General features: G+C 49.4%; 1 pseudogene; it reads right to left on the bottom strand.

Annotated features, from left to right (window-relative positions):
• Positions 1-1,729: 1,729 nt before the first annotated feature.
• Positions 1,730-17,772, bottom strand: part of LOC134148790 (DNA polymerase epsilon catalytic subunit A-like) — a 31,649-nt pseudogene continuing 15,606 nt past the window's right edge.

Below are 17,772 nucleotides of genomic sequence, written 5' to 3'. Positions count from 1 at the left end.
AATAAACTGCAACCACCCAGCCTTGCTGCCTGGGGCCTGATTGCTGCAGCATGTGCTGGGGGGAGGGGGAGGGTGACAGTGCAGCGTCATGGCTAGCGGGGTGAGAGATGGACATGTGCATCGCTCCACCCTCCACCCCAAAAGCTGCACCCTGCTGCAGTGCCAGGGCACGGATGCTCTTGCCCCGGAGCCCGGGTGGTAGGGAACATGAGTACAAGCACCTGCTTGCCCTGCACTGCAGCAGTAGGGGAGGAGGACAAGTCCCCCCCAACCCCTGCCAGCCTGGTGCATGGACCTCTGCCAACACCAACCCTGCCCTGAGGCTGCAGCTCTCTGAGCCTATGCCCAAAAGCAATTCACAGCAGGTACCTGGCAGTAACTCACCCAGGCATAACCTGATTATTTTCTGGCTCTCAGGTTACAGCAGCTCAGCTCAGCACATCCTCCCCCAGCATAGCTCAGCCCAGGCAGAAGTTTGGGGGAAAGGGGTCTTGTCACACCGGGCAAGGGAAGACCCCAAGCCATGTCTTGAAGGCTCTCCCACAGGCTGGAGGGTGGGGATGCAGATGGAGGACATGCCAGGGGTACAGGCAGGGGACTTCTGGTGCACCAAAACCTCCTCTTGCTCCCCTTGCTGGGCTGGGGAGCATCTTCCCCCTTTGACTTGGGGTGCAATTGTTCTCAGGAACAAGGTAATACCATTGCAAGAGGAGTCTACCTTGTCCTCATTCCAAGAAGAGGACCTGGCTTCTCTAGGACCAAAGAGCAACTCTGAGCAGGCAAACCTATGGGAAGGGCTTGGGGGAAGGAGCCAGCCTCTCACTGTAGAGCAGCAGGATGAAGGCAAGTGCCTGCCCCCACCTCCAGCAGCTCATTGCCCTGAGGAGAGCAGGAGCAATGATGCAGGGCTGAGAGGAGCTGCCTGGCGCAGGTTGAAGCCACTGGAGGCTCCGCTGGACCAAACCTTAACTCAATTGCACAACGCAGTGATTGCATTAGGGCCAGGTTTCTCTGCCCGTCCAGGCCAGCTCATTTCCTCCAACTTTAATATCAAGAAAACAAACACATAGGTACAGCCCCCTCAACCCCCCTTTCAGCAGTACTAGATGGAGGGAGGGCATAGCGAAGGACAGGACCACTTGCCCCATAACCCAATGCTAATAGAAACAGGTATACTATAGAAGTGAAAAAACAAAGCTCAGAAAAATATTTTCAATACAGGTATGTGTGGAGGGCATTGAATAAAAATTTATATGTATATATATATATATATATATATATATATACATATATGTATATATACACACACACACACACACACACACATATATATAAAAGGAAGTGTCAGAAGTAGCTGAACACACAGTGTTTCAAAATGCCCAGAAAATTAACTGGAATCTAGTAATCTTGGCTCCCCTCATGCTTTTTCAGGCTTCTGCAAGCAGGAGTAGATGGAAAGGACCAGGAGGCCAGGCTTCAGCTAAGCACTGGCCTCCTGGGTTTCATCACACCTGTGCTGGGATTTCAGTGAGCAGGCCCCCAACCTATGATTCACTGCTGTCAACTTGAAGCTTTAGCACCCAAGTGGGACAGCTCCCTTGCTCCCCTTCCAGCCCAATAAGAAGAGTCTGGCTTTCTCCTCCCTCTAGGAATCCTGCCCCATGGCTCAGAGAATGCTCGTTTCCAGGGTGCCTACAGCTCCCTGCTGTGGGCCATAGCACGTGCTCCTCTACCCAAAGAACCAGATGCATTGTCTGTGACACATTTAATTGTATAAAACTCCACATTAAAACCACAGAGATTCATGCACACAGGGTGCTGCCTACAGCACAAACTCCCATCCCAAACTGGGCTTCTGCAGGGCTCTGGCAAATGCAGTCCCCCCTCCCCCATAGAGAGCAGTTCCAGCCCTAGGCACCTTCTTAATTCCCCCAGCACAGCACCAGGCTGTGACCAGGACTGCCCCAACACCGCTTAGCGCCCCCACACAGTGCAAGATGGATATGTGGCTTCTCCGAGATCTATCACAGAGCACAAATGCTCTTCAGCAGAGGTGAGAGCAAGTACCCAGAGCTGACACAGCAACAAAAAAAGACAGCAGGACAAGTTCATCACATCACTGCTGGAGCTGGTGGTTTGTACGGAGCAGCCACTCAATAGTTTCCAGCAGATAGGCCACACTCTAGTGCCAAGCAATGCTCTGGAAGATGTTGATGTGCTCCATGAAGATCTGAGGGGGAAGATACCAGTGAGGGAGGGCTGCCCAGCACACCTCATGCATGAGCCAGGGAAGATGGAAGCTGGAGGGGACAGGGGGGAGAAGGCCAGGCCAGGAGAAGTTCTGCAAGCTGGTCAGGCAGGACTGCCTGGGTTGAGCACAAAGCAACGAATAAACAGCCAGAAAGCACAGAGAGATGAACTTGTGCCAGATGGGCTGAAAGGGACAAGTTATCACTGGGTTTTTCACTGGCTGTTACAGAGGAGCTGCTGGCAGGAGGCTGGATCTGGTGGCAGGATGCACACATACCTGGGAAGAAATGGTGAGGGCAAAATCTCCAGCACAACTGCAGTACACAGGCATAGGTGTCTCCTTCACACCATGACACTTCTTGCACACCTAGAGGCAAAGGAGTTTTAGCTGGGATAGCAGACAAGGCTGAGCAGCTCAGTCCTTTGACAGGGCTCTCTGGGGAGACACCACTGACATCAGGTCAATGGGTCAAGCCTCAGCCAGCCAGCAAAAGGCTGCAGCTATGTGCTGAGAAGAAGTGGAGAGCGCTCGAGCCAAACTCTCCTCATCATATCTCCACTGCATCACATCAGTCAGAGAAGTAAGGTTGGGCTGCTCGGTTTCAAGGAGCAGAGAGCAGCTTCAGCCCTCCTGCTGCAGCCTGCCACATCAAGGGCAGGCTCCCGCAGCACGGCCGCCCAGCACTCATCAAGTCCTGCAGCAGGTAGGCCATTAGCTTCTTCTGCAGCGCTTCCACCAGTGCCATTTCAATGGAATCCGAGTCATACTGGGCCTGGCAGTTGGAGCATACCCAACTGGGCAGCACTGACCCATCCGAGGGGCAGAGAGAAGGGAGATGAACACAAGTGTGACTCTTCCCAAGAGAAAGCACGGTGCAGCCTCAGCCCTCGCAGCCTAACAAGAGCATTCAGATAGCCCCGAGTGCCAGGAAGCCATAACCAATTTCGGGAGGGGATAAAGCATCAGCCAAAGCACCAGCACACCTCAAACTGTCACAGGCAGCTCGGAAAGGGGATGAGCAGAAAATAACCTTGAAGGGAGGTTTATCGCTGTCATGGAACCAAGCAGACCTTCAAAGCAAAAGGACTGAGAGAGAGAGAAAGACGGACAACATGTGAGTGAATGACAGGCCGAGAGCACAACCATGCTAGGGCCTCTGGTGTCCCCAAGAGGGACTTCATGCATGCAGCCAGGGCAAAGGGGATTTCCTGGGAAAGGAAGGCTGTACCTGCAAGAGGGCAGGGTCCTTGCACAGGTCCAAGTCCCTGCAAAAATTGCACTTCCTGCAGATGACTTCAGGGAGCATGTAGGAGCAGCAAGGGTCCCGAAACTGGGCTTCTTCTGAGAACTCACCCACCTCAATGAGGCGCAGCAGGTCCCAGCGCAGTTTGTTTACTTGGTTAGTTATACTGGCATCCAGGGACAACACCTACAGGAGACAGTGTTAGGTAAGGCCACCAGCAGAGAAGACGGTCCTCACGGGGACTCACTCTGATGCGAGTGCTAGCTGGGCAAAACAAACTGATTGTAGAATTGCAACAGATTCTTAAAAAAAAAAAAAAAAAAAGAAGAAGAAGAAGAAGAAAAAAAAAAGAAGAAAGCACAGCCCACCCCACTAACCTTGTAGACGTATTTGATGAACTCTAGAGCTGGGTTGTTGAGTGGCAAGTAGGAGCCAGGTAGCACTGAGAACATGTCTGAGGGCTCAGTGGCATTATGGGAACCAGCCTTCTTCTTCTGGATCTTCTGAGTGACGGTGAAGAAGCTCTGCGTGAGCTCGTTGGTCACATAATCCTGTGAGAAAGTGATCATGCCTGGAGAGGAGGAGCAGAGAGAGCTCTTGAGCCATATGGAAGCATATGGGGACAGCAAGGTGGGCAGCTCTCTTCCTGCTGCAGGACTGGCCCAGCAGTGCTGCACACAGCTCTCCCATGGCTAACTGTGGCTAACCGTACTCACCAGGCATGGCTCCCGTCTCTCCCAATGCCTCCTGGGACACCTGGCTCGTGGCCCTCCTCTTGATGGGAGCGCTCCGAGGGGCATTGTGCTGCAGCTCCTCGCTCCTCCTTCTTGCTGTGGTACACAGCCACAATGTAGGCTGCAGAGACACGTAAGAAAAGCTCCAGATGCAGTCCACGATGGGAGAGTGGCACAAGCGCGACTGTGCTTGTCGACTCTCCTGGGGCACCAATGACTAATCAGGAACTAGTGACCTTCTTCCCCTCTCTGAGAGAGTTCACACTGGCGCTGAAACCACCCAAACAATGATATTTACAGACATGGAGGTGGTTCCTTCTGTATCACATCCAGCACAGTGCAATCTTTGACTGTAAGGGGTTCTTTGGATCAACATCAGAACCTTCTCAGTAGCACAGAGAGCTTCAAGAAGCTGTGGGGAATGCTGTGGATATGGCTTGGGCAGCAGTAGGGTGCGGATAGCTCTAATCACCAGAGGTAACATTCAAAGTAGGACCAGGCGAGCAGCAGACTGCACTCACCCAACACAATCCTGAGGAAGCAGTTCTGACAGGAGGCAGCCTGGCGGAGAAACTGCACGATGTTCCAACTATTCTCTAGCAAGTCCTCCACATTTGCTTCTCCATCCTCCTCCTCTTCTTCCTTGTCCTCCTCTTCCTCACTGTCCTCATCCAATACTTGACTCTTGCTAGAGTCCTGCTGGAATGGAGCACAAGCCATGCCCAGGCTTTCGGTTGGTGATGTCGTAGCAGTTCCCTATATCCAAACCAATAGCTCCCTGCTCAACTCAACCCACTGCACCCCTGTCTCTGCAGGACTGAGCACTTCCCATCTCTTACCTCCCCAGAGTGGACGCTAGAACGCACTCTTCCCTTGATACCTTCGTAATTTGCTGGATCCATCCAGAGCAGGAATTCCCAGCAGCGGCAGAAGGAAATAGTCAGAGAGTGAAAGATCTCCTTTGAGTGGATGCTGGAGGCAAGAGACTGCAGTCACACACAATGTTGGCATCTTCCCTAGCTAATAACCTTCTCCATGGGAGGCAATGAGGAGCAGGCGATGTTAGCAAGAGAGCAGTTCACTTCTCACATCCAACCATGCTTCAGCAAATGGACTCAGTACAGAAGGCTGCAGAGCAGTCATTAGCAGAACTAAGGGCTGCAGAGGAATCATACCCACGCTTCAACTGCCTCTTGTGTCAAGATGCCTGTCTTAGGAGCCTACACATCATAGTATTCTAGAGATGCCTGCTGGATCACATCAAAACTGATACTCACGCTGGAACCTTCTTCCATGTCATTGATGTGATGGGACTGTAACACTGTGTTTACAGCCAAGCTCTGAATATCCGGCTCCAGGCACACTGTGAACAAACACAACCTGTCAACGGGCAAGCAGGGCAGAGAACCAGCAAGGACACAATCCCCTCTCCAGGTATGATGAATGCACCCACTTGCCAGGACTTTCCACAAGTTGTAAGAGCTCTTTACAGGTCTTGCTGCATCTACCGAGTGCAACATCAAGATATTCATATCAGGAAATGGTGAAAGCCTATATGGTACTGCAGCAGCACGGGAAACTGTGCTGCTCTCCAGACTGCCACACACCTTGTATTACAGGCTTTAAAGGACACTTTTGGCACATGGCCAGACCTCTCCCCTCTCTGGCTGTGATGCTATGTATGGATGGCCCCATTCACTGCACAGCTAAACAGCATAGCACCTTCCAACAAAACTTGGATCTACTTCCCCTCCAGGGGCCACCAGCTTTTTCTGGAAACTGCAGCAGACGTGCTCAGAAGAACTATCAGTCAGCTTGTTTTGCATCACAGAAAGATTCATCCTAGCGACCACCAGAAGTGATCTTCTGAATGCTGCTATGAGAGGCCACAAACTAGGAAATAATCTGTATTTAAATGCCTACATGCATTTTCTTCTATTGCATACAGGACCTTCTATCCCCAGGAGATGCCAATTGCATATATCCTGTCCAGATCATCATTGCTCAACTTCTGAAGCTGTCAGCAACTGCAGAACTGCTCAGATACTCTTCTGCCACTGCAGCCATCCTTCTCCTGAGCTCATGGAAGAGCACTTAGCTCTGCTCCCACTCAGTGCTATCCTACCTGTGGAGTAGCAGCCAGGGTTGCTTATCTCCACTGAGGCTCTCTTGTCAAACTCCATAACTAAACGGTTATCATCAGCCTCTTTACCCCCCAGCTCTGGGCGGGCCGTGGGTGAGAGCCACAGCAAATGGTTGTGGCGATGGACATGGCGGGAGAAAAACAGGTCAGAACCAAAAGGTAGACATGTCATCAGGGAGATTCCCAATGGGGATGTGGTAATATCTGAGGAAAGGAAAGAGGTACAGTCATCGGCGTAAACACATCAACAGAAGAACTGTGCCAGCATCATATTTGCTTGTCCCAACAAGGGCAAAAGCACAGAAGGTGAAAGCATCTGGCCTCATCTTGGCCTCAGGCTCCCGCAATCTCCCTTTCCCACCCAAGCACAAACAAAGTAACCTCTCTAGGGGAATGTGGCCACCTCAGGCACCTGCCCTCCTCAAAAGCCTGGGATAGGCACGTGTCCAAGTTGAGGCAGTGGCGGATCACGCAGCAGGCTGCACGGCGCTGCCAGTCCAGGACTGAATAGCTGACGGCATCTGTTACTCGGACAGGGACCAAAGGAAACTCCTCGATGATGGGAATCCCACTTGCCAGTCGTTTCAGGTCCCAGTTAGACTGCACAGCAAGAAGTGTGGGGCCCCGGCGCTCATCCTACACAAAGGAGGAGAGGACATGCCCTGCTACATCCCTTCAGCCGGCACCTCTGCTCAGCAGGAAACCAGCTGTGTGAATGAGTGCTCACATGCCCCATTCCTGTAGTGGTCCCTGGTCCTCCACACAGTAGAGACAGTGTACTCAGAGTCTCTTGAAGCACCTCCCACTGAATAACCAGCTCCACAATTGAGAGCTGGGGTTTGGGGGTATGATCTAGCCTCACTGCTTGCATTGCGCTATGTAAGCTCACCCCAGGCAAGCCAGAGCCCGCAGGCAACATCCATTTTTACCCTTCAACTTTGGAGCACTAGCTGTGTGCAGAGAGCTATGCTTAGAGGCTGTTTGAACTGCTGGACCAATGCCTTCCATGCAATGTTTTCCTCCTCCCAGGTACCTGCGCTGACAAGGTCTCAGTGGGGACCTTCCTCATGCCCTCAGCTCATACCTTGCAGCCCTGCAGGAGCCGCTGAATGGCTCTGTAGACTGTCTTGAGGTCGGTCTCAGCACGCACTTCAAAGGTGTGCTTGTCTGGAAGCAGTAGTTCTTCGCCCACTTTTTCCAGCACAGCACTGCGCTCCGATGAGTACATGTTGGTGAGGTTTGGCATCTGGTTGCTGCGTACCTGTACCAAATGCAAACGTGATCAGAGGGAACAGGGTTCAAAAGAGACAGGCTCCAGGCTGCAAATTTCAAGGAAGCTCTTTCCTCTACACATCACAATGCTTCACGTGACAGTTGAGGAACAGACCTGCTTGGTACACTTCAAAATACGAGAATCCCTGCTGCACAGCAGTAGACATCTGTGTCTGTGCAAAGAAACCGCTCAGCTCCAAACCGCTGCCTGATCCCCTTGCGTTCCCTCCCAAGCCTTTAAGCCCTACTCTTACCGTGTCCAGCACAAACACTGCAGCTTTGCGCTGAGAGGGGATGAAAAGACCAAAGAGAGCTTTGTTGCCCTGGGAGCTCTGGTAGAGGTAGATGTGGCAAATACTTCCTAGAGACACAGAGCAAACATGCAGCATCAATAGTATCTTCAAGCTATTTGGTCCTGGGTACACAGACAAGCCTTCTCCTAGGGTGCCTTACCTGGCTCCAGCTAAGTAAACTGAGCCAGAGAGCGCATTTCCAGGTGTTCAGTGTCAAAAGTGTCGGCCTCTCGCCCTGTGAGGTGTCTGACAAGCTGCCTGCTGACCATGCACACGCAACCCAGCTGGATCAGGGCTCAGAATAGTAACGGCACCTGTAGTGACAGGGACACTGAGATAATTCTCAAGCCACCAAGTTTTGAACTGCTTAACGAATCAATATCTTCATTAAAAGCAGGCATCCCAGCTGCCCATCTTCATTTCAGACTTACAGCATTAGAAGCACCAGTACATTTAATCTTGGTCTCACTGCTTTCGTATGTCTACTACTGAATACAGTTTAGGTTCTTCTTTGCTCTTTCTGAACTTTAAAAAGTGGTATCCTATCCTTCTTTATGGAATACAGAGGTTTTATCACTGCATCCTGGCCTATGTACATGCCACATGCTGGGGTTTTCCTCATCTTTACTCGAAAGAACTCCCATACCTTTGCAGTTCAACTGCTAACAAGACGGTTCTGGTTTGGTTTAGAGGAAACTCACTCTTCCCGTTCAAGTGCCATCTTTTCCCAGAGTCTCCTAATTTCAAATAAATCTAAACCTCTTTCCCCTAAGGGGTTGGAAACCAAACAAGTATCTTTGCTCATATAAAACTGGGCACATTTCTGAGAAAGCTACTCGAGAGGGTCTTTCGTTTTAGCGTCTTACTAACTTGTTTCATTTTGAGCTCCCATGCCTCTACCTGTGCCATTGGTACACAGACCAGTCAGCTACCACTCAGCACTCCTTAAAGGATGAGGAAGGAAAACGAGCACCTGGAAGGGTTACCTGAGTCTCATACACTCCCTCAGCGTCTGGAGCAGACAGGTCTGCATTGATTTCATTGATGTGCTCTTGGTACATGTCTTCAGGGACTGAGTAGTCGTAGAGATTGTAAACCAAGTTTGAGCGGGGCAAGATCCAGTTCACCTGCCAGGAAAACAGACACACTCAGCAGGGCACCTTGCTTCAGGCCGTGCTCCTCCCAACAGCAGGGGAATCTTAAAGGGCAGCAAGGAGTTGTAGTTTGAGCCAGCCTTATGTTTCCAGAAACATGCTGACTCAGGAAGCAATCCAGCTGCTGGTGCTGGTCATTCCTAAGGCAGTTAGCGGGATTTATGCTTTGTCCACATTGCAGTAACTGTCAACCTGCTTTCTGGTCAGGCTGAGATTAGCAGCTGGCAAAAGGGACTGCATTAAGGCGCATTAGCAGGGCTGGACAGGGAGGTCTTGTGAGGCAAACTGCCTGTAGTATCTGCCCGCAGTGGCTGGAGCAACTTACATGAATTCAACCAGCTGTTTTCCCTTGTAGAAGCAGCAGGGTCAAAAACATGACCCCCACCTTCCTGTAGACAGCTCCCTCCTCTGGTTTTGCAACGCGCTGATTGACATAGAACACTCTTGGGATGCTCAGTCTGATACAGTGCAGGTCGCTTCTGATCACTGCCCACAGCCTCAACCAGCCAGCCTGGCTGCTCTCAGCAATCTGCAGGACAGGGTGATTTAAGTTAGCTTTGCTGGAGAGATGCAACCCATTCTTAGCTCTTACATACACGCCATGGAGCACTTCTGGGATCTTCAAAGGCTCTACTACCTATGTCTTCGTTCTCCAAATAAGGAGCAACTGGTGACCACAAAGACAGCAGTGGACCCAAAGATTCATTGCTCTCAGCTCTGGCATCTCCACATCCTGCTATTGTCCTACAGGTACGGTGAAAAAAACTGTTCTGCCAGAGGAAACGTCAGAACATGAATGAAGACAGCTCTGACTGATCTGCAGGCAGCACGTTGCATTGTGCTTCTGAAGGGAAGAGGACACCTGGTAAAGGCTCAAACACATCTCTTAGCTTTGGGCTAGCATTAGCTAACAAATTCATGCCATTGTCTGACTTTAGCCAAAGCATTTGGACATGCTGGATTAGGTGTCCCATCTCCAGCTCATGGTTACACACAGAGTCAAAGGCTGCACGTGACCTTAAACCAAACAAGACTTTTCTGGAAGATGAGAAGTGTCACAACAAGAGGCTGGGTCTCAGATAGCAGAGGCAACCAAGCATAACAAGAAATTAAGAAAATGCTTGGATTGTACCATCAACTTCTTCATGCTCGCATTGACTAAATCTAGGATTCAAGGCACACTTGCCCAGCTCCTCAGCTGAGCTTGCCCCACACAGGCTCTACATAGAAGTCCCAGATTTGCAATCAAGCACAATCACTTGAGGACCTCACTTCCTTACAAAGCTTCTCTGAGCCTGAGGCTATGCAGTCCCACATGACCTTCAAGGAGGTAAAACTAAAGTAGGATTGAGGTTAGCTGTCCCTGAAGTTCAAGGTTTGACTACGGGTATTGCAAACATGAGGCACAGGGCACTGAACAGGCCTCTGTGAGGGGTTAAGAGTGGGCCTGCCTTGCTGCCTGGTACCTGCACAATCTGCCAGGGCAAGTCCAGGATGCCGCGTGCCGTCCTGTACACGTAGCTGCTCAGTCCTTTGGAGAGGGTATCACAGATTATGCCTCCGCCTGTCATCACTCCACCATCCTCCAGGCGCCGCTTCTTCCGATGCTCCTGGTGCTGCCAAGCCTGCAGCTCCCATTTCTTCTTGTGGTAGCACAGCCAGACCAGATGTTCTTCCTAATCAGAGAGAGAGTACATGAACAGGAACCACAGAAATTAGCACGCATCTCCTACACATGAGGATCAAGCAACATAAAGCCGAGCCCTTCCACCTTCAGATCCTGATCATGTTACTGGCATAGCTGTGAAGTTGCCATTGGCCTGACTTTCTCTGCTAGTGGGACTCTCCCGGTAACATTTCCCTTTGTAGTTTTCAGTCATAGAAGCACAGAGGGTTTCAATAAACATGCAGCTTGCTACACCCTGTTCCCTAGCTAGCTAGGCAGATGATCATACTCCTAGGATGTTTCCTGGATTCCTCCTGCCCAGTCTACTTCACTTACCTTAGTAGTCCCATGGCAGCAGGTGGGTCCAGGATCTCTCGCCAGGACTGCGACAGTTCCAGATACTGGAACATCTGCTGGCTTTCCTCTGCCGTACAGACCCGCTTCTGTTTATTTGCAACTGGAACCAACGGCTGAAGGGGCTTAGCAGCCCCCAAATCCTCTACGTCTCCAACCTGGGAGCTCGGTGTTCCCCCCTGGTGCTGGTTAGCAAGGACCTGAGAGAAACGACAGCAGGAAGTTTTGGGTGCTGAGGACACAGTATCAGCAAGAGAGGCCCACCAGCACAGCCAGCTCCTTTCTCTCACTCTTATTACCTGTCTCTTGCCTTCAGAAGTGAAGAGCTCATTCATTTTCTTTTGTCTGTGCACTCCCCGGAGTCTTCTAGCTTGCGAGACATGGAACAGTTCTCTGAGATCAGCTCAAACAGCTCTCAGTCAGGCATGTTGGCAGCCTGAAAAAAGGAACAAGGGGAAAAAAATCACTATCAGGAACCTAATGATCAAACCTCGTTGCTATTATATACATGGAACATTTAAACCGATTGATATGGCTGTCTTTATGAGGAGTTTGTGAGCAATCTCTGCTCCAGTTGCCAACACGACCTATGGAACATAGAGATCATGGACATGAGGTCTGCATCAAAACTCCTGCTGTGAATGCAACACTTTGAAATGATGTTGTACGGCAAACTCTTAGTGGGCCCAGCTCTGTAGTGCCAGATGCAAAATACAAAGGGGAAATGCTCCCAATAAACTCCCAAGCAGAGCAGTCGCTCCGGCTTTTCATCTCTCCTGCTCCCCGGTTTGAGGCTCTGTTTTCTGGCATTGTCTCTGCTCTTGCTGGTTATTTTAAAGCTAATCTCTTCTGGCCTCCTCAGAAAAGATTCTGCAGGCAAATGGTTCTGCCATCCTCTGTCTCAGTGAGTGGCTCCAGAGAAAGTCCTTGGTGCAAGAGGGCCACCACGCTACCTCTGTGAAAGAGGTGACTGGAGGACAACGCTTACCCACAATTAAGCGGTAACAGCTGACAAAAGTGCTGTAACAAGGTCTGGTGCTAAAAGACCCTAAAGAGCAGCCCTAGAGAATCAAAGAGGCAGAAATTACATACAAACAGCCATCAGAGGCACAATGGACCAACCATTCTCCACAAAGTCCATCCTCCCTACAGTGTTAGGGTAGCTTTGACCTTCTCTGGCCCCAACCTGGCAAGACAAACATGCAGGGGATGCATATCCTGCAAACCCTACACTCACCTTGCTCTACAGTACATCCAACCAGTAATCAGCCACCTTGGCTACAGAGGCAGAGACCTCCTCCAGTGTGGTGCCTTTCAGAAAGGCCTCAAATACAGAAGACTGGAATATCTTCACCAACTGCAGCTCTCCCCATTGCTTCACCTCAAACCCTTTCAGTTCAGCCAAGGATCCATCTTCATTGAAGACTGCATACCTAGGATATAGACCAGGTTTTGCACAAGCTCTGTGCCAAGGAACACATCTCCTAGGATGCTGCTTACTACCCTCCTGCCAAAGTACTTCTAGTATTGCCAAACCAGGCAGCCACCAGGTAAATTAATCCAAGCTGTGGGGCTCTGGACTACCATGATCTAGGCATATTTACACAGCTAGAGACAATAACATCATGAACTACTTCACCTCCAGCTGCAAAAGCACATCAGCCTCTGCCCCCAACTTGCCAATTCTAACTGGCAAAATGTTCTTAAATGCACACAAATAAAGGGCAAGAAGTGAGAGTCAGGGTTAGAGGAGTAGAGAAGTGGAGTGAAATACTAGGAAAAGCCTTATACAGGAGAATGAAGCTTTGTTTGGAAAACAGGAGTGGACGCTGGCAAAATGGACTCAGAGGAAACCGGACATCGCTATCGAAACAACTATGACAACACACTGCCCTCTTTTCTTCTGTCGTGTTTCTTGGATTTCACATGCCTGCCAATTATTTGTATGGCTCAATACAACCATCACAGGAAGCTTCAGTGGAACAGAGTGAGACTCAAGCGTACATACTTTGTCACCCCTCCTCCAGGCAGTCTTTTCTTCCTCAGCTGGCAGCGGTACCTGCCAGCCAGCTCCACACTACTGCTCTTTCCACTTGGAGAGTGAGCAAGAAATAAGTGCACTTGCTGACATCCCAAGAATCACAGGAAAAAATCAAGGGCCCCTGAGATAAAGACTCCTATGAGCAGAGTTCATTCAGTGCTTGACATCCTCTTGACTTCTGCGATAGACTCCCTTGGCATGCAAAGGCACTCACAGTGGATGCTGGAGTTCATCCAACAGAGACATTCAAGCAGAAACATAGTCTTGTACGAACAGAGAGTGCTGGAGGACAGTGACAGTATTTTCTGAACCCAGACCCAGGTCTGTGGGCAGTCCTCTCGTGATTGCTCGTGCTCGTATTTAAGCAGGCTGCATGAGAAAGTCAGTGAAGTCAAGTGCAATTGCTTTTCTATACCATGATGGCACTGGCAAGATCCACTCCTTCCCCTAGATGGGGATTAAAGTGGAAACCTCTGGGAAAAGTATTACTAGAGGTCTGTAAACTTGAGAGAGGGACAGACAGAGATTAGTGAATTTAAAGAGAAAAGATAGAAAGAAAAATCAAAGTTTGCCTGCGCATCTCAGAACCAAACAGGGAGACCATGACTAATCAGAAAGTTTGAGAAGTGCTGTTTTACTGTTATCTTCAGAAATTTACTGTCAGATGTGTCAATTAAGGCCAGGACATAGCTGGATTCAAAGACTGATCTCATGCAGGGAACTTGCCATTTAAAGACAGCATGATCTCGGTGGTACGCAGCAACAAGCAAACCAAACATGCTGCCAGCTCCAGAGGACTGGCAACATGGGGCAAGGACTAACACGCCTCAAATGTAGTCAAGGAAAAGGACCCTCAAGCCCTTCCCTTGGGAAGTGGTGATTTTTCAAGCTTTGAACTCTTACCTTTTCTTCAGCTTCTTGCCTTCCTCCTTGGACGCTGAGAGGATCATGGCCAAGTAGGGCCCATCCACTTCAAAGAAGATGCTGTTCTCTAAGCGTGTGACATAGGTGAGAGAGGCTGGGTCTGCCAGCTCCTGGTACTCATCATTTGTGAAGCCTTCCTGCCGGCACAGCCCCAACAGAATAGCCTCACTCAACAGCTCGGCTGATTATACGAGCAGATAGCCCCCAGATACATCATCCTGTCTGAAGGGATCACTGATGGCCTTTGTTCCTTCCCGATGATGGGAAGGATCAATCCCTGCTCCCCTGAGGGAGCATAACTTACCCTATCTTAGCAGAGAATAAAGTATCCTGATTTCTTGTGACCAAGCAACTCCTTGGAAACCTACAGAACAATTTAGCAGGTAGGACTCAAACATGGGACCTGAAGAAAAGTGCAGGAGACTCTAAAGTCACTTCTTTTGGCTCATAGCCATAAATATCTGAGCAAGCAGAGCATGGGACCTTGTTGTCTTGACTCCTACTGCTTCTGGCAGTCTATGTACAGAAGCACACACCAACCCTGGTCTCTTACACTATACCCTCTCTGCTATATCAGAGTCTCTCCTTCCACTCAAACGCCAGTTTGAGCTATGGGCTGTGCAGGGCAGAGAGTAGCTGTGTAGCAAGCAAAGCTGTCAGCCCCAACATCCTGCTCATTACACAGGCGACCAGAGACAAAAGACAGGCTGTCCTCTGGGCTGAAGCCAACTCCGAGAACAAAGATGCATACTCCACTGCCAGTAGAGCTACTCCCTTCACATGAACTGCCTGATTGGCTTGCAGGCCTACAGAAGGCTAAAACATTTTCTTCCCTTTCACTGTTTTTACCAGACTGTACAGCTGGCTGGTACAGATGCCAGACTCACCTTCATGGGGATGTTCAGCATGGCACCTGGGTAGCAGATTGTCACCTTTGGCTTCTTTGCATTGGTTGACTCGATGACAAAGTTTTCCGGGAAGCTGTTGGGAAGCACACACCAAATCCCATCTCTATCCAGTTCTAGAGGTCTCCTAAGAACGGAAGAAAAAAAAATCACCATCAGGAAGAGATTGGAAAATATGCCAAAGAACTGTTCTCTGTCCACAAGTCAGGCAGAGGCAGTGTCCTTTCTGCAAAGGAAGTCCTAGTCATACAACACCAGTTGCATTAATAAGCCATGGCAATGTCAGAAACCTGAATCTCCAGAACACCAGAGCTTCCACTGATTAATCCCACATCTATCTCACTGCTCCTCTTCTCTGCCAGTCAAATTCTGCCCTTACCCATCTGCTCACACTACATACAGGAGAACCTTTCTTCCTCAGCTCAGCACATACTCACCCAATCTGCTCAATCAGCTCCCTAGCCTGTGTGATCATATTTGCTCCAGTGAAGCACACAATCCCAGCCATTTCCACGGAGTACCAGCAAGCTCTGTGAATGGAGGAGGGACAGTCAAAAGGCTGCAGTGCTACCTCTTAAGCACAGCTGCGGGGAAGCGCATCAGGTCGTACAGAAAATAAAGTCTCAGGGCAAAAAAGACAATCACAGCAGCCCTCAGGAGATCATTTTCCTTTTCCTTCCCTGTGATACTTCACACACCCTGAAGAATCACCTATAGACAAACCCTGCCATTCATCGTCAATGCTACAGGGCCTTGTTTAGCAAAAGTCCCTGCTAAGGGGACTAATAAATAAGAAGTCATTAGTAGGAACAAAAAAAAAGTGTTACAGGGATCACCTATCATCCCCCTTATGCTTCGGAAGCAGGTTAAGAAGGTGAGAGCCTCACTAGAACAGCTCTGGTTTACAACGCTCCTTGCTGGAGGACTCCAGCAATGACCACAGGTGAGACTCACCCTTTACGCATGACATAGCCATAGAAAGAATTGAGGACACACTTGTGTGCCAGCTGCAGGGAGTCATAGAGGATTTCCATATTCTTGCAGTGCTTCACTTCAGAGGCATCGCCTGTCTCCACAGCCGCAGACAGCTTTTTCTTCCACACCTGATGGCAAGAGGCAGAGTCAGGACAACCCTACATTCCACTACAGGCAGTACCAACAGCCAGATATTCCCCCCACCTCAATCCTAATATGACACTGTGATCCTAGAACAATATCAGTTATTAAGATAATTCCTCTTTCTTTCTGCTCTTTCTTTTGCATTTGAGGGGGGAGCGTTGGGCACAGGCATTATGCTATATTATGGAAGAGTCTTGCAGCATCAACTGTAACTCACACCCATAGTTAGAATTACCTAATCCCAGCAGAACTGCCATCCTACATCAATTCTGTCACACCACGTATTGTGCTGGCAAGAACTAAATGCTTGCAGCAAGAGATTAGATCGAGACTAACAGCAGAACCATTTCAGCAGAAAAGGCCTCCCAGCCACCTCCGTGATTCATGACAGAACTAGCAAGAACTGCAAAGCAAATGGCTCTTTATTAAACTCTTCCAGAGACAGAGTCCCAGCGTCTTGTCATTTCTTTCAACATATTACAACTACATTTCAGGCTCCTCCCTCTGCCACAAGACTCCAAACATTTGAGAACTAGAACATGCTGCTTCTTTCTCCTAGAATCAATCACTTCTTAGCCTAAGATCAATTGTTTCTCTGCTTGTCTCATCTTTCTCTTTGAAAAGTACCCTACACTGAACACAAACCAGATCACAAAATAGTTGAGCTGAGGATTTTCTAGATCCAGTAAAAGCCAAAAAAAACCCAGCTGTTTTCTTTCCTAGCACTGAAAGTGATTGCATCAGAGAGCTAGGAACCACTGTGGCAGCAGCTGTTTAGGATTCAGCAGGGGAAAAACCTGCACTTGCACCAGAGCTGTCAGGAAAGCTAATATTTCTTACTGACCATACAGATTGAGCAAAATGATCCTTTAGGGTTCAAGTTTTCAGTGAGAGGTGAGGACCTTCTAGCTTTGGCAGCACAAATAAAACAGAAATTCAGGCCCAGCACCTCATGCAGCCCCTTGAACTCACAGCGACGGTCTCTGAAAGCTCGTACAGTGTCTACATAGAAAGAGTTCTCTCGCTGGCAGATGGTGGTGACACGCTCCTCCACCTTGGTGACGTGGATCTTCTCATAAGCCTTGCGGCAATAATCTAGTAAAGGGAATAAACAGAGAAAGCTTTCTCAGAGATCAGTGCCCCACTATGGATGGGAAGGATGAACACAACGGCATCGGGCAAACCACACAGATCCACAGATCTGAAGCTTTCAAGGCACCAGTCTGAGAAAAATTCCATCAATGCAAATAAACATCATACCTAGGAAAGCAAGGAAGCAGACCTGCTACAAAGGCAAGGGGAGGAAGATACTAATATGGGGAGAAACAGCACCTCTCTAGAGAGATGCAGAGGTGTGTGTGGGAAATAAATTGCCCATGAGGGCTCATCCACAAATTCAGGCTCTGCTCAGAGCCCCCACTAGCTAGATGCTTCTGCTGAGCAGTACCACTTTAGGAGCAAAAAGTGAAAGGATATCGACACATGTGTTTCACTGACATGCTTAATGAGTGCTCATTAAAGAACAACAACAAAAAACCCCAAACAAAATATCACCTTCCATGTGTCTCAGCTCAAATACATGACTCTCAGTGAGAAAAGAGAAACACTGAGACAAAAAACAGCACTTGCCTCCTCCTCAAAAAACGTACAGGAATTGGTTGGGATCCTAGGGG

The sequence above is a fragment of the Rhea pennata genome, chromosome 18 (genome assembly GCF_028389875.1).
Source record: "Rhea pennata isolate bPtePen1 chromosome 18, bPtePen1.pri, whole genome shotgun sequence".
NCBI classification, from domain to species: Eukaryota; Metazoa; Chordata; class Aves; order Rheiformes; family Rheidae; genus Rhea; species Rhea pennata.
Note: the sequence above shows the minus strand (reverse complement) of the source record. Positions and strands in the feature narration are given on the sequence as shown.